The following is a 15,499-nucleotide window of genomic DNA, read 5'->3' as shown; positions in this document are numbered from 1 at the left end:
CTCCTGCACTTTCTCCACCCACCATCTGTTCTTTAGGTCATGAGCTTTTTGTTGGACCTCGGCCTTCAGGCGTCTGTAGAGCGGCTTTCTTGCTCTCGAGTTGTGTTGCTGTTACCAGATCAGGAATGCCTAGCGCTTGCAGATTATTATCTCCTGGATCTCCCAGTCGTTCTCGTCGAGCCAGTCTTGATGTTTCCTGGTCGAGTGACTGAGCGTCTCTTCACAGGTGCTGATTATGGAGGCCTTGAGTGCAGACCAGGCGCTGTGGACACTCTGTGTCTCATCACTGGGAGTCGTTAGGTTGTTTGTGAGGCGCAGGTTGAGTAGGGCTTTCTTAGCGGGGTCTTTGAGTGCTCCAGCGTTGATTTTCCTGCGGCATTGTTTCTGTTGCCACCGCTGTTTTGGGGCTACATTGATGGAGATGACAGAGCGGATTAGGCGGTGGTCTGTCCAGCAGTCATCAGCTCCTGTCATGGCGCGGGTGATGCAGACGTCCTTGCGGTCCTTGTGGTCCCTCGCTCAGACAAGGACATAGTCCAGCAGATGCCAGTGCTTGGAGCGAGGGTGCTGCCATGAAGCCTTGTACTTGTCTCTCTGATGGAGCAAAGTGTTGGTTGTGACAAGGCCATGTTGTAAGCATTTCGACAGGAGGAGGGTACCGTTGGAGTTGGCTTTCCCTACCTCCTCTCTGCCAATCTCACCTCCCCAGAGGTCAGTGTCCTTTCCAACTCTAGGACTAAAGTCTTACTGCAATTTTATAGGGCCCTGGTGAGACCACACCTGGAGTATTGTGTACAGTTTTGGGCTCCTTACCTAAGGAAGGATTTACTTGCCATAGAGGGAGTGCAACAAAGGTTCACCAAACTGGTTCCTGGGATGGGGGGATTGTCTTATGAGGAGAGATTGAGTAGACTAGGCCTATATTCTCTAGAGTTTAGAAGAATGAGAGGTGATCTCATTGAAACATACAAAATTCTTACAGGGCTGACAGGGTAGATGCAGGGAGGATGTTTCCCCTGGCTGGGGAGTCTAAAACCAGGGGTCACAGTCTCAGAATAAGGGGTCAGCCATTTAGGACAGAGATGAGGAGAAATTTCTTCAAATGGTGAATCTTTAGAATTCTCTACCCCACAGGGCTGTGGAGGCTCAGTCGTTGAGTGTATTCAAGACAGAGATCAATAGATTTTTGAATATTAAGGTAATCAAGGGATATGTGGATAGTGCAGGAAAGTGGAGATGAGGTAGAAGATCAGCCATGATCTTATTGAATGGCGGAGCAGGCTCGAAGGGCGAAATGGCCTACTCCTGCTCTTATTTCTTATTATGTTATGTTCTTATGTACTCTATGCCTCTATTTATGAAGCCCAGGATCCCATATGCCTTTTTAACCGCTTTCTCAACCTGCCCTGCCATCTTCAACAATTTGTGCACATGTACCCCCAGGCCTCTTTGTTCACGCACCCACTTTAGAATTGTACCCTTTAGGTTATATTGCCCCTCCTCATTCTTCCTACCAAAATGTATTACTTCACACTTTTCTGTGTTAAATTTCATCTGCCACGTGTCTGCCCATTTCACCAGTCTGTCTATATCTTCTTGAAGTCTATCACTATCCTCCTCACTGGTCACTACATTTCCAAGTTATGTGTCATCTGCAAATTTTGAAATTGTGCCCTGTAAACCCAAGTCTAAGTAATTCATATATATCAAGAAAAGCAGTGGTCCTAGTACCGACACCTGAGGAACACCACTGTATACCTTCCTCCAGTCCGAAAAACAACCGTTCACCGGTACTCTCTGTTTCCTGTCACTTAGCCAATTTTGTATCCATGCTGCCACTGTCCCTTTTATTCCATGGGCTTCAACTTTGCTGGCAAGCCTATTGCCTATTGTGTGGCACTTTATCAAACACCTTTTGGAAGTCCATGAACGCCACGTCAACCACATTGCCCTCAGCAACCCTCTCTGTGACCTCAACAAAAAAATTAAATCAAGTTAGTTAAATACGATTTGGCTTTAACAAATCCATGCTGGCTTTTCTTAATTCATCCATACTTGTCCAAGTGACTGTTAATTTTGTCCCGGATTATCGTTTCTAAAAGCTTCCTCACTATCGAGGTTAAACTGACTGGCCTGTAGTTGCTGGGTTTATCCTTGCACACTTTTTTGAACAAGGGTATAACATTTGCAATTCCTCTGGCACCACCCCCGTATCTAAGGAGAATTGGAAGATTATGGCCAGTATCTCTGCAATTTCCACCTTTACTTCCCTCAGCATCCTAGGAAATATCCCATCCACTCCTGGTGACTTATCTACTTTAAGTACAGCCAGCCTTTCTATTATCGCCCCCTTATCAATTTGTATCCCAACCGGTATCTCAGCTACCTCCACTTTCACTATGACTTTGGCAGCATCTTCTTCCTTAGTAAAGATAGATGCAAAGCAGTCATTTAGTACCTTAGCTATGCCCTCTGCCTCCATGCATAGGCCTCCATTTTGGTCCTTAATCGGCCCCACACCTCCTTTTACTACCTGTGTACTATTTATATGCCTATAGAAAACTTTTAGATTCCCTTTTATGTTAGCTGCCAATCTGTTCTTATACTCTCTCTTTGCCCCTCTTATTTCCTTTTTCACTTTCCCTCTGAACTTTCTATGGTTCCCCCTTGTATTCACAACCTGTCATCTGTCATACGCCCCATTTTACTGCCTCATCTTACTTTCTATCTCTTTCATCATCCAGAGAGGCCTGGCTTTGGTTACCCTACCTTTCCCTCTCATGGGAATGTACCTCGACTGTACCTGAATCATCTCCTCTTTAAAGAAGGCAGCCCATTGTTCGATTACAGTTTTGCCTGCCAATCTTTGATTCCAATTTACCCGGGCCAGATCCGTTCTCAACCCACTGAAATTGGCTTCCCTCCAATTAAGTATTTTTACTCTAGATTGCTCCCTGTCCTTTTCCATAGCTAGTCTAAACCTTATGATACTGTGATCACTGTTGCCTGAATGTTCCCCTACTGACACTTGCTCTACTTGACCTACCTAATTCCCCAGAACCAGATGAAGCAATGGCTCCTTCCTCATGACTGTTAGCAAAATGAGAGTTCCAGGAATTGGTGGCAACCTATTTGACATGGGTAGAGAATTGGTTAAGAGGTAGGAGACATTGAGTAGGGATAATGGGTTTGTACTCCAATTGGCAGGGTCTGATGAGTGGTGTTCCCCCAGGGACTGTGTATTGTGTAATGAGAAAGGATTAATTAGCAATCTTGTGCGAGTCCCCTTGCGGAGGTGCGATCATTATATATGATAGAAGTCTTCATTAAGATGGAGAGTGAATTAGTTGACTCAGAGACTAGGGTCCTGAATTTAAATAAAGGAAACTATGATGGTATGAGGCACGAGTTGGCTAGGATGATTTGGGGAACGTTGCTTAAAGGGTTGATGGTGGATAGGCAATGGCAAACATTTAAAGATCGCATGGATGAACTACAGAATTTGTTCATCCCTGTTTGGCATAAAAATAAAACAAAAAAGGTGACTCAACCATGGCTAACAAGGGAAATTAGGGATAGCATAAGATCCAAGAAGAGGACATATAAATTGACCAGAAAAAGCAGCAAACCTGAGGATTGGGAGCATTTTAAGATTCAGCAAAGAAGGGCAAAGGGATTAATTAAGAGGGGGAAAATAGAGTATGAGAGTAAGCTTTCAGGGAACATAAAATTGACTGTAAAAGCTTCTATAGATATGTGAAGGGAAAAAGATTGGTGAATTCAAGTCCCTTGCAGTCAGAATCAGGGGAATTTATAATGGGGAACAGAGAAATGGGAGACAAATTAAAAACATACTTTGGTTCTGTCTTCACAAAGGAGGACACAAATAACCTCCCAGAGATGTCGGGGAACATATGGTCTAATGAGAGGGAGGAACTGAATGAAATCAGTATTTGTAGGGAAATGGTGTTAGGGAAATTGATGGGATTGAAAGCCGACAAATCCCCAGGGCCTGATAATCTACATCCTAGGATACTTAAGGAAGTGGCCCTAGAAATAGTAGATGCATTGCTGGTCATCTTCCAAAATTCTATAGACTCTGGAACAGTTCCCATGGATTGGAGGGTAGCTAATTTAACCCCACTATTTAAATAAGATGTTAGAGAGAAAACGGGGAATTATAGACTGGTAAGCCTGACATCGGTAGCGGGGAAAATGCTAGAGTCCATTATATTAATACTATTAATTTTTTGAGGATGAAACTGGTAGAATACATAAGGGAGAACCAGTAGATGTGGTGTATTTGTACTTTCAGAAGGCTTTCGATAAGGTCCCGCATAAGAGATTAGCGTGCAAAGCTAAAGCACATGGGATTGGGGGTAAGGTACTGACTTGGATACTGGTTGGCAGACAGGAAGCAAAGAGTTGGAATAAACGGGTCTTTTTCCAAGTGGCAGGCAGTGAATAGTGGGGTACCGCAGGGATCGGTGCTAGGACCCCAGTTATTCACAATATATATTAATGATCTAGATGAGGGAACTAGATGTAATATCTCCAAGTTTGCAGACGACACAAAGCTGGGTGGGCGTGTGTGCTGTGAGGAGGATGCAGAGAAACTGCAGTATGATTTGGACAGGTTGGGTGATTGGGCAGATGCAGTATAATGTGGATAAATGTGAGGTTATCCACTTTGGTGGCAAAAACAGGAAGGCAGATTATTATCTCAATGGCAATAGATTGGGAAAAGGGGAGGTGCAACGAGATCTGGGTGTCCTTGTGCACCAGTCGCTGAAGGTAAGCATACAGGTGCAGCAGTCGGTTAAGAAGGCAAATGGTATGTTGGCCTTCATAGCGAGAGGATTCGAGTACAGGAGCAAGGATGTCTTGCTCCAGTTGCACAGTTGGTGAGACCACACCTTAAGTATTGTGTGCAGTTTTGTTTGCCATATCTGAGGAAGGATGTTCTTGTCATGGAGGGAGTGCAGCGAAGATTCACCAGACTTGTGGTGTATGTAACCTGTTCCACCTTAAGAGAACTTAAGCCTGTTCCACCTTAAGAGATGTACTACTTTCTCTGGCTGCTGTATACGTAATACCGGTGGTGACCACCGGTATATAAGTACTGTGTAGTGATATTGCTGTTAGTATAGCCCTGACCTCCAACTAGTAAAGACCTGTTGAAACGTTATTCTTGTAGTCTGTGTCAGTAATTAATCTTAAATACAACTAGAACACACAGACTTAACAGTGGCGACGAGTCCAATTCTCACCCTGCGGCAGTTTATATCCACGGTGGCTTCGTCCACAGAACGGGCGTCAAAGAGAGGCATCCACCCTCATCACCCTGCTGGAAGACACGTCGCGCGGCAGGCATCGAGAACCCGGAGTGCAGAAGATATCCTGAACTCGAAGCCTCCATCAGCGGCAGTCAGCTATCTTCCTTCTACCTCGATGGTGGGTAAGCCGGTCAGCGACGCGAGCAGAAAGTCGGCCGCGTTGGCTGTACAGACGGGGAGGGAAGACGGAGGAATAAGGGCGGTGAGATCGATCGCGACCGGAGATAAGGGCCGGGCCGCATTCGGGCCAAAAGGCGCAGCGCGGGGACATTGATCGCGGCTGGTGATAAGGGCCGGGCCGCATTCGGGCCAAAAAGGCGCAGCGTCTGGGGCGACTGAAGGCGCGAGAGCCGCGGTGAAGGCGAACGCAGCCGGTGCTAATAACCGGGCTGCAAGAAGGGCTGCGAGGCGCGACATCGGGGAAGCGCGAATGCCCGAGGGAGCCGCGGTGAAGCGGAGACAGCGTCGGGGGAGTTACTAACCGCTGGGAAAGGGGAGCAGCAGCGGCACGCCAAACGCCATTGCAGCCAGCGGGTGAAGAAGGCGAGCGCGGGAAAGACCGCCAAGCGCGGGAAACCGCCATTTTGTAGGCGGAGGACGAAGACAAGAGCGGGAAGCCGCCATCTTGGAAAAAGGGAAATCACTAAAAAAAATTGCAACGATGCCTAAACATGGGAACATTAATACCTTTGATAGCGACATCGAAGATTGGGCCACGTATGTAGAACGCATACAAAATTATTGTAAAGCAAATAAAATCCCAGATGATGAGAAAGCACTAACTTTATTAAACTTAATGGGTGCGAAGACATACGGGCAATTGAAACACCTTTTATCACCAGATGAACCGGCGGAGAAGACGTTCGAGGAGATTGTTACTGTCCTGAGAAATCATCTAAACCCCACGCCGCTGATGCTAGCGGAACGATTTAAATTTTACAGCAGAAAGCAGCTGAAAGATGAAAGCAATGCTGAATATTTAATGGAATTGCGTAAGCTAGCAAAGTACTGTCAGTTTGGAACGGGACTAACAGATGCGCTAAGAGATAAATTTGTGTGTGGATTATTAAAAGAAGATACACAAAAGCGACTGCTCGAGGAGAATGAGCTGATGCTTGAGAAAGCGGTCACTATGGCAGCATCACACGAAGCCGCAGCGAGAGGCATGGCAGTAATGCAGCTACGGTCACCGGAACTCAGTACAAATCAATTGGTTTTGAGTACTGTAAAATGTTATCGTTGTGGAAAGACAACGCACGATCAGAACCAGTGTTGGTTTAAAAACCAAGAATGCAGAACGTGTGTCAGGCTTGGCCACATAGCTAAAGTATGCCGGTCAGGAAAGAAGACCAGCAACAAAAAGTCACCGCAAGGAAAATACATAAAGGTACACAAGGTGACAAAGAACAGTTCGAACGAACAGAAGTCAGATTCAGACGCCAGCAGTAATGAACTGGGTAGCTTAAGAGTACACAACGTTGGTAAGGATGCAGATCTCCAGACAATTTGGGTCACTCTTCAGATAGCAGGAGTCCAAGTAAAGATGGAATTGGACACTGGATCGGCATTGACGGTCATGAATAAGAAAGATTACAAAAGGTTATTCCAACATATTCCCCTACGGGATACGGAGATTATATTGAAAACATACATGGGGCAAAGAGTGTACCCCATCGGAAAGATAGAGGTAAAAGTGGTCCACAAGGGCAAAGAAAGCCAAGTAATGGACTTATATGTGCTACCTGAAGGAGGTCCACCACTACTGGGACGGGAGTAGATTAGGAAAATGAATATGGACTGGCACTCCTTAAAGGCACTAACGGTAGATTCCGGGGAAACAGATGTCAAACCTAAACGATTGTCCAGAATATTGGATGATGCTAAAGAGGTGTTCCAGCAGGGACTGGGAACACTGAGAGGAATTACGGCAAACATCAAGATTGATGAACATGCACACCCAAAATTTTTCAAAGCCAGACCGGTACCCTATGCAATATGACCTGCTGTAGAAGCGGAACTGGAAGCGCTAGAACGTTCAGGTGTACTGTCTAAGGTAGATTGGAGTGAGTGGGCTACGCCCATTGTTCCTGTTATGAAACGTCCTTTGAGCAACAAGCCAGGAGAACCAGGGAAGGTTCGCATCTGTGGAGACTTCAAGATCACCGTTAATCCGGTGCTTCGCACGGTGCAGTATCCGCTTCCACGGATTGAGGATATTTTTGCTTCGTTGTCTGGCGGGAAACACTTCACCAAGATAGACCTGGCGCAGGCGTACTTGCAGATGGAGGTTGAAGAAGAGTCACGCCAGTACCTCACGATCAACACGCATAGAGGTTTGTACCGGTATAATAGGCTGGTTTTTGGAGTGGCATCGGCTCCAGCAATTTGGCAGAGGGCCATGGAGCAGGTATTACAGGGAATTCCAGGCACACAATGTTACCTGGACGATATTCTGATTACAGGAGATGGTGATGAAGAACACCTCGCAAACTTGGAACTGGTGCTCAACAGACTGAAAGAGTATGGACTTCGAGTTAATCGGCAGAAATGTGAGTTCTTTCAGAAGCGGATCTCGTACTGTGGTCATGTCATTGACCGGGAAGGGCTTCATAAGTCTCCTGACAAGATAGAGGCAGTTGTAAAGGCTCCCGCTCCGGATAATGTCTCTCAGTTGAGGTCGTTTCTAGGATTGATTAACTATTACCATAAGTTTCTACTGAATCTATCCACGGTACTGCACCCGCTGAACACTCTTTTACAGAAGGGGGTACCATGGGAATGGAGCGAAAACTGTAAGAAGGCATTTCGCAAAAGCAAAGAATTGATCACCTCAGAGGAAGTGTTGGCTCACTTCAACCTGACACTGCCTATTCGGTTGGCTTGTGATGCTTCTCCATATGGTATTGGGGCAGTACTCTCACACAAGTTGCCAAATGGCACGGAAAGGCCAGTCGCGTTTGCATCCAGATCATTGACCTCCGCTGAGCGCAACTATGCGCAGATCGATAGGGAGGCTCTCAGCCTTGTATGGGGAGTGAAGAAGTTTAATCATTACCTGCAGGGCCAAAAATTCACACTTCTGACAGACCATCAGCCGTTGGTATCCATTTTTAACCCTAAGAAGGGTGTTTCGGTGATGACAGCACAGAGACTCCAGAGATGGTCCCTTTTCCTAGGGGCACATCAATATCTAATAGAATTCAAAGGTACAAAGCAGCATGGCAATGCTGATGGGCTGTCGCTCCTGCCACTACCTGAAGAAGAAGAGACGACGAAAGTTGACCTTGTTGAGTTATTTCATTCAACCATCATCGAGTGTTTACCAGTCACCAATGCAAGTATTGAAAGAGAAACCAGGAACGACCCGACACTGTCCCGAGTCTATGAGGTGACAGTGAAGGGATGGCCAACACATGGTGATCCTCTGTTACCGGCATTCTCGGCAAGGCGAGACCAGCTGTCCGTCTGCCATGGTACTTTGATGTACGGGACAAGAGTGATTATTCCTCCCAAGTTAAGGGAAAGAGTTCTAAAGAAACTGCATGAAGGTCATCTGGGGGGAGTTAAGATGAAAAGTCTTGCTAGGACTTATGCACGGTGGCCGGGTATTGACCAACAGATAGAGGAGTTGACGAAAAGCTGCGCTGGGTGCCAAAAAGTGCAAAATGCACCTCTGATCGCACCGCTACACCCATGGGAATGGCCTTCAGCCCCATGGCAACGCGTACATATTGACTTTGCTGGTCCATTCATGGACTCCATGTTCCTAATTGCGGTGGACGCACATTCCAAATGGCCAGAAGTGATCAAGATGAATACCACTACTTCAGAAAAGACAATTGTGGTGTTAAGAACAATATTCACAAGGAACGGATTGCCAGAACAGATATGTTCGGACAACGGACCACAGTTCGTGTCGGAAGAATTCCAAAAATTCTTAAAGAAGAATGGGGTGAAACATTATACCTCTGCCCCATATCATCCGGCGACAAACGGGTTGGCCGAGAGATTTGTCCAAACATTCAAAAAGGCAATAAAGGCCATGAACGATGATCAGATTCCGCTACAACACAAGGTGGACAATTTCCTAATGGCATATCGAAACGCCGCTCATGCAGTAACTAACCAAAGTCCTGCCATGATGTTTTATAACAGGAGGTTGCGGTCCAGGTTGGACTTGTTAAAACCAAATATGCGGAGGGAAGTGGAAAACAAACAGTTCCAGCATATTAATAACAAGACCACTCGAAGTTTCGACGTAGGACAACCAGTGTTGGCAAGGGACTATGGAAACGAAAAATGGCAGTCCGGAACAATTCGGGCCAGACAAGGACCTCTGATGTACACAGTAGATATTGGTAACAATGTGATAAGGCGTCATGCGGATCAACTGGTAGAATCGAGAGCAAGGGTCGAACCCATGGTTGCGACAGAGACAACTGTGGAAGACGTTAATGAACCTGAAGCATCTACCTCGGCAGGGAATGTACCTGATGATGACGTCCAATACATAGGAAACCAGCTAGAGGAGTCACCTCAGCAACAAGAATCAGAGACCACTGAAAGGCGTTATCCAACCCGAATCAGAAGGCCTCCTGAGAGACTGAACCTTTGAACTGTTTATACCTGAAGTTATATATGTATATATGTTATTATGTTATGTTAAATGGGGATATGACTGTTAAGCTAAAAAGGGAGGATTGTGGTGTATGTAACCTGTTCCACCTTAAGAGAACTTAAGCCTGTTCCACCTTAAGAGATGTACTACTTTCTCTGGCTGCTGTATACGTAATACCGGTGGTGACCACCGGTATATAAGTACTGTGTAGTGATATTGCTGTTAGTATAGCCCTGACCTCCAACTAGTAAAGACCTGTTGAAACGTTATTCTTGTAGTCTGTGTCAGTAATTAATCTTAAATACAACTAGAACACACAGACTTAACAAGACTGATACCTGGGATGGCAGGAATGATGTATGAAGAGAGATTGGGTCGATTATCACAGAAATCACAGAAACCCCACAGTGCAGATAGAGGCCATTTTGGCCCATCGAGCCTGCACCGACACATATCCCACCCTATCCCCGTAACCCCTACACCAACACATATCCCACCCTATCCCCGTAACCCCACGTATTTAATCCCCCTAACACTAAGGGTCAATTTATCATAGCCAATCAACTTATATTCGCTAGAGTTTAGAAGAATGAGAGGGGATCTCATTGAAACTTATAAAATTCTAACAGGTCTAGACAGACTAGATGCAGGAAGGATGTTCCCGATGGCGGGGGAGTCCAGAACCAGCGGTCACAGTCTAAGGATAAGGGGTAAGCCATTTAGGACTGAGATGAGGAGGAATTTCTTCACCCAGAGAGTGGTGAACCTGTGCAATTCTCTACCACAGAAGGCAGTTGAGGCCAATTCATTAAATATATTCAAGAAGGAGTTAGATATATTTCTTAAGGCTAAGGGGATCAAGGGATAGGGGGAGAAGGCAGGGACAGGGTACTGAATTTGGATAATCAGCCATGATCGCATTGAATGGTGGAGTAGGCTCGAGGGGCCGAATGGCCTACTCCTGCTCCTATCTTCTATGTTTCTGTGTTTTTTGTGAGGGCAACAAGACCTTTAGAACAGAGATAAGAAGGAAAATTACCTCATGAGGCTGGGAGGGAGCTGTCATAAGGTAGCATCTCCCTTGTAATTGGACAATAGGATGGGGAACAAATGATTGACACCAGGTAATCACCAGCCCACCGAAATAACTATAAATATAGATGACCGAGAGAGGAAATCAGGCAGTTAGGGGCGAAGGCTTCCCCAAGGTGGCTATGGCCTAACACCTGGGTCAAGTTTAGCCTCTGAGGTGGCTGGTGGCCTAACACCTCCAACAACCGTCGATCCGGTTGTTTCGCTCCATTCCAGGGTGGTAGATCGCCCTCATCTGTCACGGGTTGTATGTCTACTGTATCTATTTCAATCGCATGTAGTATTACAGGTTGAACGTCCCGAATCCGGCAACCTCGGGACCAAGGCCGAGCCGGTTTTCGTGTTTTTCCTGACTTCGGAACGTGTTTCTGATGTCCGAAGTCCGGAAATATCGCAACCTGGGCTCGGGCATTTCCAGATTTCGGACATCAGAAACACGTTCCGAGTGCAGAAATGCCTGGGCCCGGCTGGCGGCAGAAATAGGGTGTCTGGATTCCGGAACATTTTACGGATTCCCGACAACCCTGCCACCATTCGTCCCGGAATCCGGATTCCAGAACTCTAGATTTTGGGCGCTCAACCTGTATCTGATTATGCTTTAATCTGTAGCTCGTTAATAAAAAGCCTTACAACTCCTAAGACCCTTTGGGTAATCTGTGTGTGACTTGATATGCCATCAATAACTCAAAGACAAGGATTCAACTGAAGGCTTTTAATCACTAAGAACATTGCAGCATTGCAGGTCTTCCCACATCGGGTTCGTCTGGTAGGAATGACTCATACAGCTCTTGAGACCTTTATATGGCAAAAGACAGGGGCGTAGCCAATACACACAGTAGGAACAAAAGGGGGCGGTTCACACAATACAAGCAGGTAAAACACATGGGCTGATGAAGGCATATATTTCATCACATTCACCCCTTCTACAGATTTAGTCTGTCCGGGGGTGTGATAGTCCTTCCTGAATGTCGCAACAGTACCTCGGGTTCCGACCGGGAGTCCGTGGTGCCCTCCTGGGCATACCCATGTGCTGGGGGTGTTGCAGGTACTTCTGGGGGTGGTGAGGATACCTCTGGGGATGGTGGAGGTTCTTCTGGGGGTGGTGGTGATGGGTCGTCATCGTCGCTTCCTGCCGAGGCGAGGTCCTTTATGGACACGGTGTCTTCACGCCCGTCGGCGTGCTTGACGTACGCGTACTGTGGGTTTGCGTGGAGTAGGTGTACTGCCTCCACGAGGGGATCCATTTTGTGGCCCCTCACATGCTTCCATAACAGGACTGTCCATGGGGTGGAGAGCCACGAGGGTAGGGATATTCCTGAGGTTGATTTGCGGGGAAAAACAAACATCTTCTCGTGAGGAGTGGCGTTACTAGCAGTACACAGTAGCGACCTTATCGAGTGGAGTACGTCTGGGAGGACCTCCTGCCAGCGGGAGGTGGGGAGGCCTTTAGACCTTAGTGCTAAGGTGACCGCCTTCCACACTGTCGCGTTCTCCCTCTCCACTTGCCCATTACCCCGGGGGTTATAACTAGTGGTCCGACTCGTGGATATCCCCTTCGACAGCAGGTATTGGCGCAGTTCATCACTCATGAACGACGCCCCCCTGTCAGTGTGGATGTAGTTAGGCATGCCGAACGTGCAAAACAGGTTGCCGAGCCACTTGATGACCGTGGCACTGGTCATATCTAGGCAGGGGTAGGCGAATGGGAAGCGGGAGTACTCGTCCACAATGTTGAGAAAGTACACATTGCGGTCGGTGGAGGGGAGTGGTCCCTTGAAATCTAAGCTCAGGCGCTCGAATGGCCGTGTAGCTTTGATCAGGTGGGCTCGGTCGGGCCTGAAAAAACGGGGCTTGCATTCCGCACAGGTGCGGCAGTCCCTGGTCATAGACCGGACCTCCTCGATGGAATAGGGCAGGTTACGGGATTTTATAAAGTGGAATAGCCGGGTGACCCCCGGGTGGCAGAGGCCATTGTGGAGGCCCTGTAGCCTGTCCCCCTGGATGCTGGCACACATCCCTCGTGATAGGACGTCGGGGGATTCGTTGAGGGCCCCCGGCCTATATATTATGTCGTACTCAAACGTGGAGAGTTCGATCCGCCACCTGAGAATTTTGTCGTTCTTGATCTTCCCCCTCTGTTTGTTGTTAAACATGAAGGCTACCGACCGCTGGTCGGTAAGCAGGGTGAAGCGTTTGCCGGCTAGGTAGTGCCTCCAGTGCCGCACTGCCTCCACTATGGCCTGGGCCTCCTTCTCTACCGAGGAGTGCCTGATCTCGGGCCCTTGGAGGGTTCTTGAGAAAAAGGCTACGGGCCGCCCATCCTGGTTGAGGGTGGCTGCTAAAGCGAAGTCGGACGCATCGCTTTCGACCTGGAAAGGGATGTTTTCGTCCACTGCCCGCAGCGCGGCCTTCTCAATGTCGTGTTTAATGCTGTTGAAGGCGGCGTGGGCCTCGGCCGTGAGCGGGAAGGACGTTGATTTCAGGAGGGGACAGGCCTTGTCGGAATAATTGGGGACCCATTGGGCGTAATAGGAGAAGAACCCCAGGCACCTTTTCAGGGCCTTGGGAGTGTTTGGTAGGGGTAGCTCCCGTAGGGGGCGCAATCGGTCGGGGTCCGGACCGATTTCCCCGTTTTCCACCACGCAGCCCAGGATACAGAGGCGCGTGGTGCTAAAGACACACTTATCCTCGTTGTAGGTGAGATTGAGTCTGAGGGCGGTTTTCAGAAATCTCGCGAGGCTCGAGTCGTGGTCTTGCTGGTCGTGGCCGCAGATGGTGACATTGTCTAGGTATGGGTAGGTGGCTGTTAACTGGTTCTCATCGACCATGCGGTCCATCTCCCGCTGGAAGACCGAGACCCCGTTCGTTACCCCAAAGGGGACTCTGAGGAAGTGGTAGAGACGTCCGTTCACCTCGAAGGCAGTGTATGGACGGTCCTCCGGCCTAATGGGGAGCTGGTGGTATGCCGATTTTAGGTCGATGGTGGAAAACACCCGGTATTGCGTGATTTGGTTAACCATATCCGCTATGCGGGGCAGAGGGTAGGCGTCTAGCTGGGTGTATAGATTAACCGTCTGGCTATAACCTATCACCATCCGCTTCTTTTCGCTACCCTTAACTACTACTACCTGGGCGCGCCACGGGCTGGTACTGCATTCGATGATACTCTCCTGCTTGAGTCTTTCTACTTCCGACGCAATGAACCGTCTATCCTCCCAGCTGTACCGCCTACTCTTGGTCGCTATGGGTCGACAGTTGGGTGCGAGGTTGGCGAACAGGGAGGGCGGCTTGACCTTCAGGGTAGCCAGACCGCACACTGTGAGGGGCGGCTGGGACCCACCGTAGGTAAGCGTGATACTTTGGCGGTGGCACTGGAAGTCCAGACCCAAGATCACGCTCACACAGAGATCTGGCATTATCAATAGTTTAAAATCTCTGTAATCATTGCCTTTTACCGACAACATAACCACGCAGAAACCTGTAATTTTTGAGGTATGAGTCTTATCGGCCATGGCGATTTTGCCCTGTGTGGGGACTATCGTTAGTGAAAGTTGTTTTACCAGGCTAGGATGAATAAAGCTTTCGGTGCTCCCGCAGTCAATCAAGCATTTAACCTTGTTCCCGTTTACCTCTATGTCCATCATCGATTTAGACAACGGATGCGGCCTGGATTGATCCACTGTGATCGAGGCCACCAGTGGGTCCTGGAGGTCCGCGTAGTCGGGGCAAGATAGTGGACTCCATGAGGGTGGACAAGATGGCTTCCAAGATGGCCGCTCCCACGGCGCGCACGCGGCGGTGGTGGAGTTGGAGGCGGGGTTCCCACTGCAGACTTTGCTGAAATGTCCTTTCTTCCCGCATTTAAAACAGGTGGTGCCCTTCGCTGGGCACAGATGCCTGGAGTGTTTGTCCTGGCCGCAGAAGTAGCATTTCGGGCCCCGATGCATCGCGGCAGTAGTGGGGCTCCTGGGTGGAGGCTGGGGCTCCGATGGTGCTGGGCTGGCCTGAGACCTGGGAGGTGAAGATGGCTTCCAAGATGGCGGCCCCCACGGCGCGCACGAGGCGGAGTGGGCCGCGTGGCCTGGGGAACAGGATTCAGAGTTCTTCTGGGCCATATCCAGCGATCGCGCTATATCTATAGCCTGTTTTAAGTCCAGTCCCTCCTTTTCAAACAGTTTCTGCCGAATGTAATTTGAACTGAGGCCCGCAATAAGGGAGTCTCAAATCAGCTCCTCCGTGTACACGATGGCAGACACGGCCTTACAGTTACAGTCTCTGCCCAGTACTTTTAGGCTTAGTATAAAGTCCTCTAGTGACTCACCATGCCGCTGCGTGCGAGTTGTCAGAAGATGCCTGGCGTACACCTCGTTTATTGGCCGCACGTAGTGGGCCTTCAGAATGGTGCAGGCATCCCCGTAGCTGGTGGCATCTTGGATGAGAGGGGAGACCCGAT

Source organism: Somniosus microcephalus, chromosome 6 (assembly GCF_052327205.1).
Source record: "Somniosus microcephalus isolate GS21.2 chromosome 6, FLI_Smic_1.0, whole genome shotgun sequence".
Lineage (NCBI taxonomy): Eukaryota > Metazoa > Chordata > Chondrichthyes > Squaliformes > Somniosidae > Somniosus > Somniosus microcephalus.
Note: the sequence above shows the minus strand (reverse complement) of the source record.